The sequence below is a fragment of the Euprymna scolopes genome, unplaced genomic scaffold (assembly GCF_053919585.1).
Source record: "Euprymna scolopes isolate OS-2025 unplaced genomic scaffold, ASM5391958v1 sca378, whole genome shotgun sequence".
NCBI lineage: Eukaryota > Metazoa > Mollusca > Cephalopoda > Sepiida > Sepiolidae > Euprymna > Euprymna scolopes.
Window position 1 is genome coordinate 30,001 of NW_027633411.1, and position 10,000 is coordinate 40,000.

A 10,000-nucleotide genomic window follows, 5' to 3' on the forward strand; every position below is an offset into this window, starting at 1 on the left:
CCGTGCTCGCCGCGGCGCCCTCCTACTCGTCGCGGCATCGTTTCGGCGCGAAAGTTCATCGCTCCTCGCCGCGACGGTCCGGCATCGGTCCGTCGCTCCAGCGCCATCCATTTTCGGGGCCGGTCGATTCGGCAGGTGAGTTGTTACACACTCCTTAGCGGATTCCGACTTCCGTGGCCACCGTCCTGCTGTCTATATCGACCGACACCCTTTCGGGGATCTCATGGGCGTCGCGTTAGGCACCTTAGCCGGACGTTTGGTTCATCCCACAGCGCCAGTTCTGCTTACCAAAAGTGGCCCACTTGGCACTCGCATTCGAGGTGACCAACCGCCCAGCGAAGCGTGCTGGCGGCGGCGGCCGGATGGGTCGGCTCCGTCGTTCGGGAGAGTCGGCCCGTTCCACCCGTTCCGAGTTCGAGAGTAGGTCGAGGCCGTGAACGGCCCCGGGGCCTCCAATCGTTCGCTTTACCGGATGGAATTGCGACGATCGAGCGCCAGCTATCCTGAGGGAAACTTCGGAGGGAACCAGCTACTAGACGGCTCGATTGGTCTTTCGCCCCTACACCCGGTTCCGACGATCGATTTGCACGTCAGAGGCGCTTCGGACTTCCACCAGAGTTTCCTCTGGCTTCATCCCGACCGGGCGTGGATCGCCATCTTTCGGGTCCCTGGTCGCTCGCTACGCCAGAGTCGGCCGAGTCGTACTCGGAAAAAGGGGAAACCGACCCGGGGGTGATGCGCCCGCGCGCAGCGCCTAAACTCGACGACAAAATAGGACTAGTTCAAGCCGCGGGATCTCACCGATGGGCGGAAGGAGGATATGGAAGCTGGCGCCCGGCAATTCCCTTTTGGATGATGCGCCGGTCCCCTCTCGGGGAGGAGGGAAAAACAACCGCACGTCAGCCACGAGCCTTCCCTCTCCTATCTCTCTCGGGAAGAGAGAAAAAAGGAAAAGTTGCGGGCACCGCAGCAGCGACGGCGGAAGGCCGAAAACGCCGCGCCGGCGGGATCGGGCACGGCTCGGAGGCGGGTGAGGCGAGGAGAAGACGACGGCACGAGACCGACGACACCCCCCGACGACCCCCGGACGACTTTGCCACGACACCTCTCCCGATCGACGCCCCTCCTACACGCTCTCTCGCTTTCGCTTCGCCTTCGGGGTTAGTCAGAGGTGGCCCCTACGACTCGCGAACGGCCAGGACTCCTCGGTCCGTGTTTCAAGACGGGTCGGGTGGGTTGCCGATGCACGTCGCTGACCCGGGGTGGCGGGCGGCTCGAGTAAAAAAGCGTCGCCGAGCGACCTCTCCGGAAACGGAAACGGGCGCGGGCGGGGTTGCCCCCGACAAGAACCCGAAACGTCGGCGAGGTGCGTGACGGCGAGGCCGCGCCAGTCCTATCCGCCTCTCATCGCGCCACGCGCCCGAGACGGTGGGGCGCCTAAGGAGCAGACACACAGAGTGGTCGCCCGCACGCGGACTTCCGGCGGGATCAAAACGGACCGGCTCGCCACGTGTAACGGATCGTGTCAGATTTCCTCCGTTCCCGGCAGAAAGGGGCAGTTACGTTCGCGGGCCCGACGGCCGGTGGCCCCCGACTTCACAAGGTGGGAAGACGGGGGTTTTCAGGGTGATGAAACGCCTGCCGCCTACGGAAAAAAACCCGCGTGTTCGACCTGCACGCCGGGAACGGGTCGCGACGACGGACCGGAGGGGAAGTGCGTCCGGTGCCGGCCGCGCGGAGGTCGGCCGAAGCGCCCGCGCCATGATTACGCCGAGCGATGATGAAGGGGACGGGTGCAGCGGAGTCGCGCGCGGAGGTGGAGCAGGAGGAAAAGAAGAAGCGGCGGCGACGGATGCGGCGGGTTAGGGCCCGGCGGCAGCAGCGATCGGAGAGGACGAGTCCCCTCCGTCGCAGCCAACCGACGCAGCCACCTACCGACGCCGCGGTCGTCACCACGTTTCCCTTCCCGCTATCCACGCGGCCCGTCTCCTTCGTCGGCGACGTCGGGCACAAAAGCTTGGAACCGCGGGGAACGAGTCCCCCGCGGACACGAGGAACGACGACCTGTGCCGCGACGGCCTCTCTTTCAAGAACACACATCGAGTTTGGGCTCGAGCCTAGGCAGCACCGGACTGAGTCCCCCCGCGATCGCGGTGAGCGGTCCCACCCGTTTACCCCTGGGCGGTTTCACGTTCTCTTGAACTCTCTCTCCAAAGTTCTTTTCAACTTCCCTCACGGTACTTGTCGACTATCGGACTCGTCCCGGTATTTAGCCTTGGATGGAGCTTACCACCCGATTTGGGCTGCTGTTCCCAAGCAACCCGACTCTCGGATCGAAGGCCGTCCTGCCGTCCGCACCGAATGGGCCTGGCACCCGCGCGGGCGGCCCCGATCGAGGGAACTCCGAACTATGCGAGACGAAAACGAACGGCTGCCTTCGACCCATGCGCCACACGTCCCGAAGCCTTTTACTTGCGACGGGATTCGGCGTTGGGCTTCTCCCGGTTCACTCGCCGTTACTAAGGGAATCCCGGTTGGTTTCTTTTCCTCCGCTTAGCGATATGCTTAAGTTCAGCGGGTCGTCTCGTCCGAGCCGAGGGCGGCGGTTTTTTAGTAGAGTGTGGTGTTTGGAGGAGAGGAATCTCGATCGGTACCCTCCGTGTGACGACGGCTGGCCGATATAGCGCCCGTCCGACCGAAAATGAAGAAGCCAACAATTAAAAAAAGCCTGGGTCCTCCCCATCCGACGTTGCCTACGACGCGGCCACCTTTTTACGGTGCGACGGCCGTGCTCGTCGCGCTGCTCGAGGCGTCGCTGAGGACACCTTCATGAGGCAGAGAGCGAGACGAGCAGGCGGCGCTTACGTCGGCAGTCGGTTAGGTCGGTGCTTTTTTTTGTTTTGTTCTCCCTTCGGCTGCTTTCGGACAGACTCCTCCTGCTCCTCCTCCACAGTGTTTCTTCACGCGGTCGAAAAGGGAAAAGACTCCGCGGTCTGCCAGCGGGGAGACGAAGGAGGAGGCCGGAGAGGGTTTTAAAAAAAAAAAAGACATTGAAAGGAGTCAATTCTTTTTTTATTTTTCTTCCCCCTCGTCACTCGCTCCTGCGACGTCCCGGTTACCACCGTGCCGAGGACCGGGCGGGCACGGGGACGGCAAGATGTCGTTTCGTTAACGGAGAAAGACATGTAACGTTCCGCCTCTCGACCGGACGTGGCCCCGAGACAAGGGATCTCGGGGCCGCAATGTGCGTTCGAGGTGTCGATGTTCACTGAGTCCTGCAATTCGCATCAGTTCTCGCGGCTGGCCGCGCTCTTCATCGACGGACGAGCCGAGTGATCCCCCGTCCAGGGTTCAGCACTTGGGTTTTTTTTATATTAGTTTTTGTTTATATAGATTTAGTAGTGTGCGAGGAGGTCTGTGCGAGGAGGCGTGACGGCATTGCAATGTCGCGAGTAGTTTGTTTTTAGCTAGCGGCGGTGGCACAGCGGCTGCAAAAAAACAAAAAACGATAAAAGCGGCGACAAGGCAAAGAAGAAGCGGCCATCACTTGCGGTGGGCGAAAAAACAAACAGGTGGTAAGACGCGGAAGCAAGCAAGAAGAGCTGGGGCTTTAAAACCTCCGCGTCACCACAAATCTATCTCTCGCTCCGCCTTTTATAGGTTTTTTGCGCGCATTCGAGGCGTTGACGCCGACAGACAGAGGAGGTAGGCCGGAAAACAACAAACCAGTCTCGAACGGGGAAAACGGTAATGATCCTTCGCAGGTTCACACTACGGAAACCTTGTTACGACTTTTACTTCCTCTAAACGATCGGGTTCGGTCGTCTTCTCCAGGCATCGAACGCCGAGGCGTAGATGCACGAGTGTCGTGACGGACACGTCGCGCACTGCCCGGCGGCGTCGTCGGCCAGATCCGAGGACCTCACCGGACCGTTCGATCGGTAGTAGCGACGGGCGGTGTGTACAAAGGGCAGGGACGTGATCGACGCGGGCTGTTGACCCGCGCCTACCGGGAAATTCCTCGTTCACGGGTTGGTTACAGGCCCCGATCCCTATCACGGGAGGTGGTTCAGAGGTTTCCCAACCCTCTCGGGCCGGGGCGAAGTCCCCGCTGATACCTCCAGTGTAGCGCGCCGTGCGGCCCCGGACATCTAAGGGCATCACAGACCTGTTATCGCTCCGCCTCGTGTGGCTTTCTGCCACCCGTCCCTCTAAGAAGTGCGTGAGAAAACCGACCCGGACCGAGGACGCCGAGCCCGCCGTAAAAATCACTGACATCGGCGCACTAGTTAGCAGGCCGGAGTCTCGTTCGTTATCGGAATCAACCAGACGGATCGCTCCACCAACTAAGAACGGCCATGCACCACCACCCACCGAATCGAGAAAGAGCTATCGATCTGTCAATCCTACCGGTGTCCGGACCGGGTGAGTTTTCCCGTGTTGAGTCAAATTAAGCCGCAGGCTCCACTCCTGGTGGTGCCCTTCCGTCAATTCCTTTAAGTTTCAGCTTTGCAACCATACTCCCCCCGGAACCGAACTCTGGTTTCCCGCAGGCTACCCGCCGGGTCATGGAAGCGAACGCCGGCGGATCGCCGGTCGGCATCGTTTACGGTCGGAACTACGACGGTATCTGATCGTCTTCGAACCTCCGACTTTCGCTCTTGATCGAGGAAAACGTGCTTGCCACACGCCATCGCTGCAGTTCGTCTTGCGACGATCCAAGAATTTCACCTCTAACGTCGCAATACGAGTGGCCCCGACCGCTCCCTTCGATCATTGCCTCGCCGTAGACGGAGACCGACAGACGTAGACGAGGCCCTCTTCCATCATTCCATGCTTATCGTATGCAAGCTTGAACAGCCCGCTCTGAGCACTCTAATTTTTTCAAAGTGAACGTACCGGCCGCCGCGGACACTCGGTTAAGAGCACCCTTGGAGGAGAAACCGCCGACCGCAACACGCGCGCAGACAAGACACGAAGCAGGGACTCGGAGCGGACCGGGGGGTTCAAAAAAAAGAGGAACGCGCGGAAAGGGAGAGGGAGAGAAGCGCGGGGGTCAGAGTGCGGGGATGCGAATGAACGCACCCAAACACACACACGTAGCACCCCCCCGTTAGACTACTCCCGGAACCGAACCGACGACCACTTGTTTTTTTTTCCCGGATCCCGATCACGACCTCCTCGTCCACCTCGCCGGCAGGACCGCGTGGCGGGTATGCTAGCGGTTGACACCGGCGGAAAGGGCCGGGAATGCGAACGGACGACCAAAGTCAACGACGGACGATGGCGCCGCCGCCCCGGGGCCGCTTGCGCGACCACGAACCCGAGTTCGGACTACGAGCTTTTTAACCGCAACAACTTTAATATACGCTACCGGAGCTGGAATTACCGCGGCTGCTGGCACCAGACTTGCCCTCCGGTTGGTCCTCGTTAACGGATTTGAAGTGTACTCATTCCGATCGCGGGGCCTCGACAGAGTCCCGCGTCGTTATTTTTCGTCACTACCTCCCCGTGCCGGGAGTGGGTAATTTGCGCGCCTGCTGCCTTCCTTGGATGTGGTAGCCGTTTCGCATGCTCCCTCTCCGGAATCGAACCCCGATTCCCCGTTACCCGTAGTAACCACGGTAGGCACTTAACCGACCGTCGACAGTTGATAGGGCGGACCCTCGAGAGACCCGTCGCCGGGCGTGAAAGCTCGTGCGATCGACCAGTGAGTTATCCAGAGTCACCAAAGCGGAGCGCGCCGCCCTATGAGCCCCGCCACCGAACGGACCCGCGAGCGGGAACGCCGACGACGGGAGGACGGAATGACGCGCATCGGTCTCAGTCTAATATGTAGCGCCGCGACCCGGAACGGCCGACGCGGGTGCCAGCGCGCGAGGCGTGGCGACGACGGCGCGCCGACCGATCGCGGCCTGTGTCACATGTATTAGCTCTAGAATTGCCACAGTTATCCATCGCCTCCGAGGAGGAATACGGTCCCGAGGATTAGGTCCGGTTCCTGAGCCATTCGCGGTTTCGCCCGTTCTAATGCGTGGCGTGAACTTACACTTGCATGGCTTAAGCTTTGAGACAAGCATATGACTACTGGCAGGATCAACCAGGTATCGTTGGAATTTGGGACTTTGTTTCGACAGAACGACAGACCGACCGACCGACCGACCGACATAAGACAGACAACTACAACGACGGGCACGTGTTTATTTATTTTTCGAGGGGGTTCGCCGTCAGTAGAAGCGCGCTGCCCGCGCTGATGGCCTCTTTTTTGTTTCTCCCCTGACTTGGACCGAGACCGAGACTCAAAGAACGAAAGCGACCAACGTCGACAACAACAACGACAACGGCACCCTTGACAGCGATACATACGACAAACGACAAGCAGCACGACGGCAGTGCACACGGACATCGAGGGTCAAGGTGCAGACTGAACTCGCCGAGGTCGTCGTCATCGTGGTCGCCATCGATTCCGTCTCGTCGTCGTCGTCGTCAACGTCCACGTCACAGCCGGCCGAGAAGAGAGAACAGACGACAGCGTCGACAACAACAACATCGACAACGGCACCCTTGACAGCGATACATACGACAAACGACAAACAGCACGACGGCAGTGCACACGGACATCGGAGGTCAAGGTGCAGACTGGAATCGTCGAGGTCGTCGTCATCGTGGTCGCCATCGATGCCGTCTCGTCGTCGTCGTCGTCGTCTTCGTCGTCGTCGTCGTCGTCATCAACGTACCAACCGACCGAGACGAGAGAGCAAGCAACAACGTCGACAACAACAACGACAACGGCACCCTTGACAGCGATACATACGACAAACGACAAACAGCACGACGGCAGTGCACACGGACATCGGAGGTCAAGGTGCAGACTGAACTCGTCGAGGTCGTCGTCATCGTGGTCGCCATCGATGCCGTCTCGTCGTCGTCGTCGTCGTCTCCGTCGTCGTCGTCGTCGTCGCCAACGTCAACGTCAACATCACAGCCGTCATCGGGGAGGAGCTGGACCAGGGCAGCGGCGGCGTAAATTTTCCCGTCACCTTCGTCGTCGCCTTCGTCGACCGACCGACCGACCGGCGTCGTGTTCGTGCTCGGAAAACCGAGGAGAGACAACGTGCACATGGCGCGTTCTCGCAAGCGGCTCCTCGGTCCGATTTTTTTGGGCGGCTTTTTCGAGCTTTTTTTTTTTTCTCACCCTTTCGTCCGTGCGACGGCGAACGTTAGGGGAAAAAAAAAAAAAAAAAAACGACAACAACGCGGCGGACCGGGCGAACAACATCGTCGACACACACGACATTGACGACCGGTCCCCCTTTTCACAATCGCATCGAGATAAAAACGAACGAGTCCGATTCGAGCACCGAGTCGCGAGCGGGAGGACTGTCGGTGCAAGTATCGATCACTGACGTGAGCGCTTCGCCGGACAGAGGATGGCTCATCCGGCAGCCGTGCAAATCGACGGTATGGGAAGAACGAACAAGAAGAGCAACGACTTGATCGGCGGCTTGGGAACTGCGGACGGTGAAAACGGGTTAATCGACTGCGACCACGACTGCTCGATCGATCTTCTTTGGCGCTAACAAAGGTGGAGGTGGCGCAAGAAGGGACTAGCGCTATCACCGTCCACGTATCAGAAGATGCGGCGGCAGACGTCGACGCTTATGCGTTGTCGGACGAGAAGTCGCTGCAGCACGTGTACCGCGAGCGGGACGTCCAAGGTTTTGCCAGACGGAAAGAAATCGGGTGTCAGCGAACGTTCACACGGCTGTGAGATCGGACGCTGACAGGAGTAGGAGGCGGCAGGCAGGCGGCGGTTACGGCGGCGGCGCCTGCTGCTGCTCATCCTCCTGTTTGCTGCGGCGACTTCCAGGACGGGAGAGCATCGAACAACGTACGTATGGTTACAAGGGGATCAGGATCTACATAGTGCATCCCCCGCGGCTATTTTTGTTTGTTTGTTCGCTCGTTCGTTAATTCGTTCGTTCGTTCGTTCGTTCGTTACAATGTACGTTTTTCCGTTCGACGGCGGCAGAGAGCGGCGGCGTTTCTCCCTAATCCGGAGGATTTATCGGTCGCACAGCGATGGGTCGTTCGGCCGATCATCGAAAGATTCGCAGGTAGTGGTTGAATGGCAGAACGGCAGCAACAACAGCGGCGGCTGAGAGCGGCGAACGCTGAGGCGGAAGCAGAAGCTGCAGCAAACGTATCGGCTAAACATGGTGGACATAGATATGGCTGACGACGCGGGTACCACGACGACTATGGAACCAGGAAAAGGAGCCGTTAGTTGTTCCAACATATCGTTCGACACGTCGAGCAGCCCTAGGTCCACGGAGAAGCACACACACGTACCACGTATTATAACCTAACGACGATGAGCGGGCGCACGGTTGGCAGGAACGAAGGCGGCGGATCAAAACAAGTTGGAGCGCGGCGACAGCGATAACGGTGACAGCCCTAGGCGGCGGAGATGCCACTTTCTGACGCCTTTGCGACAAGCCCGTAGAGACGTTCCGGACCACCACGAGGCAAAGAGTCGCTGCTCCGACGAACCGACACACCAAAGTGTGCTTCCTACCGAACATGTTTTATAAAACTTTCAAACTGGAAAACCCCAGAAATGGTGTTGGTATTCGTCCAGACCCACCTCCGACACCTGAAAATGGTGGTCAAAAAAAACGTCGATTATACGAAGCGACATTTCTGGTCGGCGATTTTCCAGTTTTACGCCTACTGCCACATGGGGATGTCGGTAGGCGTCGCAAAGTGCCTTCTCGACGCCTAGGCACACCAGGACTTTGTCATTTTTTTCCCCCTCGACATTCCTGGTCCGGTCTATTCCGATTTTACACCTACCGCCATGTGGGGGTGGCAGTAGGCGTCGAAAAGTGCCTTCTCGACCGCTAGCGACACCACTACTTTATCGAGCTCTGGAGGCCCGCACACCGACCCGGGGGCCGCGGAGTCGACCCCGGGGGCCTCCTGGCGTCGCCGCCGCTCACTTGGACGCCTTCCGCAACCTGTGGTCCCGCTCGGGGCCGCCGGGAGCCTCGCCGACCTGACCGGTGTCGGTAGGCGTCTGGAAGCGCCCGGCCGACCTGGACGAGGTCCCCCTGGCCCCCGGGGGACACCCCTTAGTTGGATGGGGGTGCTGTCCCGGGCACACATGCAACCCGCGGCCGCCTACCGACAGCCCCCTTCGCTCGATCGCTACTCCTTTCCAACATATGTCGGAGAAGCCGGGCGGTTGTGAAACCCCAGAAATGGTGTTGGTATTCGTCCAGACCCACCTCCGACACCTGAAAATGGTGGTCAAAAAAAACGTCGATTATACGAAGCGACATTTCTGGTCGGCGATTTTCCAGTTTTGCGCCTACCGCCATGTGGGGGTGGCAGTAGGCGTCGAAAAGTGCCTTCTCGACCGCTAGCGACACCACTACTTTATCGAGCTCTGGAGGCCCGCACACCGACCCGGGGGCCGCGGAGTCGACCCCGGGGGCCTCCTGGCGTCGCCGCCGCTCACTTGGACGCCTTCCGCAACCTGTGGTCCCGCTCGGGGCCGCCGGGAGCCTCGCCGACCTGACCGGTGTCGGTAGGCGTCTGGAAGCGCCCGGCCGACCTGGACGAGGTCCCCCTGGCCCCCGGGGGACACCCCTTAGTTGGATGGGGGTGCTGTCCCGGGCACACATGCAACCCGCGGCCGCCTACCGACAGCCCCCTTCGCTCGATCGCTACTCCTTTCCAACATATGTCGGAGAAGCCGGGCGGTTGTGAAACCCCAGAAATGGTGTTGGTATTCGTCCAGACCCACCTCCGACACCTGAAAATGGTGGTCAAAAAAAACGTCGATTATACGAAGCGACATTTCTGGTCGGCGATTTTCCAGTTTTGCGCCTACCGCCATGTGGGGGTGGCAGTAGGCGTCGAAAAGTGCCTTCTCGACCGCTAGCGACACCACTACTTTATCGAGCTCTGGAGGCCCGCACACCGACCCGGGGGC

The 10,000-nt window shown here is 59.8% G+C and overlaps 2 non-coding genes and 1 pseudogene across 2 annotated transcripts in view; all 3 read right to left on the minus strand.

Moving 5' to 3' along the window:
- Positions 1 to 2,602, minus strand: part of LOC145274395 (large subunit ribosomal RNA) — a 5,723-nt gene extending 3,121 nt beyond the window's left edge. Inside the window, exon 1 of the ribosomal RNA XR_013866651.1 lies at positions 1 to 2,602. This exon is cut by the window's left edge and continues 3,121 nt beyond it. This is a non-coding gene — a ribosomal RNA (large subunit ribosomal RNA).
- A 592-nt stretch (positions 2,603 to 3,194) lies between these two features.
- On the minus strand, positions 3,195 to 3,352 carry LOC145274398 (5.8S ribosomal RNA). The gene has a single exon (XR_013866653.1). It is a non-coding gene; the product is annotated as a 5.8S ribosomal RNA (ribosomal RNA).
- Positions 3,353 to 3,748: 396 nt separating this feature from the next.
- LOC145274393 (small subunit ribosomal RNA) lies at positions 3,749 to 6,107 on the minus strand (annotated as a pseudogene).
- Between the last annotated feature and the right edge of the window lie 3,893 nt (positions 6,108 to 10,000).